The 1,381-nt window shown below is 42.4% G+C and overlaps 1 protein-coding gene across 1 annotated transcript in view; it reads right to left on the reverse strand.

Moving 5' to 3' along the window:
* b4galnt4a (beta-1,4-N-acetyl-galactosaminyl transferase 4a) overlaps window positions 1-1,381 on the reverse strand; it is a 65,320-nt gene that overhangs the window by 56,795 nt on the left and 7,144 nt on the right. The gene's annotated exons all lie outside the window — the stretch shown is intronic.

The raw sequence follows: 1,381 nt of genomic DNA on the forward strand, positions 1-1,381 counted from the left end.
CACACACACACACACACACACACACACACACACACACACACAAGTCTGCTCGTATTGGAGTGGGGATGACTCTCCATAGAATTGTGTGTCAAACTTACAGTGCTATGGAAATTATGTGCTTTGGGTCACGCAATGTTTGAAAAGAGAAAAACTCTACAGAGTGAAACAATGAAGAGTGTAATTCTTAATATCTTCACTACACACTCTGATGCGCTGTTGCACATTAGCACATAACCTCAACTCAGTTTAACGTCAAGCTCTAGGAGCACAGTGGAAAAAATGTTTATACTTGATGGTCTCGAACTGTACCAATATACTATACCACATACTGTACACACATATGGTATCCTTTCAATGTGTGACAGCAGTCTCAGCAGGTTGCCACTGTAATGCTGCCACAGATATTTACAACATCACAGAGTACTTGAGCAGCAAGCCGACTCTCTCCAATTGACTATGAAAAACGGCACAGCGAGGTTCCCCCGGTTGGATCAAAGGGAAAGATGCTTCAATACTTTGGCCCCATTTCATTCGTTAAAGGTAACCTTTTTGTGCGTAGAGTAGGTGCTGGCTGTGTAGTCAACAAGAAGTGAGCTGTCAAATCAAGAAACTAGAGGAGTGGCAGTGACCTCATGTAAATAAAACACAATCCTCTCATTAGAGAGATTAGAGGAATGGGATATGGAAGGTGAGCAAATGTCTCTCTGACTGCTACTCTAAAGGACAAACATGTTGATGGAGGGTGTTGTGCTCCTTCAGTATGACACAGGTATTCGAACAGATGGCATGACCTGCGTGGTCCCCGTTTCTCTCCACACTCTGCATGGTCAACTAAACGTCCAGGACAATGACAGCAACATGGCAATTACAGTCCATGAATAAACCATGGGATGACTTTGTTTTGAAAACATGTCATTCCCAAACAGTGGGACGCCTGATTTAAGCTCACATATTTTTATTTATTTATTTTTTGGTAAATGTTCCTTTTAAAATTAAAGCAGAAAGAGACCGTTGAAAGGCTGACAGATTTAAATCTGAAAAAAGAGATGAATGAAGAAAATGGATGAGACTGTCTGATGTTTAAAAAAAAGGGGGGTGGGGGAGTGACAGATAGAGATGGGGAGGCACAGTGAGGTTAGAAGGATTTAGCAGATGGGGACTAGTCCCTGTGTAAATATGCCTTATATAAAGCTTTTAATAGATTTCCTGTGGGTTTTAAAAGACCTTTTTCGGCCTGACCTGCTCCCCCCCCCCTCTCTCTCCTTGTCAAATAGCAATGAGCGGACAGCTTTAAAAGTCTCTAATTATTCACACAAACATATCCCTGTGTGGCCTTGGAGAGGCCGTGGGCTGTAAAGTAAAGGCTTTTTACTGTGGGGGG

The sequence above is a fragment of the Haplochromis burtoni genome, unplaced genomic scaffold (assembly GCF_018398535.1).
Source record: "Haplochromis burtoni strain Fernald_Lab_line unplaced genomic scaffold, NCSU_Asbu1 Contig_259, whole genome shotgun sequence".
Lineage (NCBI taxonomy): Eukaryota > Metazoa > Chordata > Actinopteri > Cichliformes > Cichlidae > Haplochromis > Haplochromis burtoni.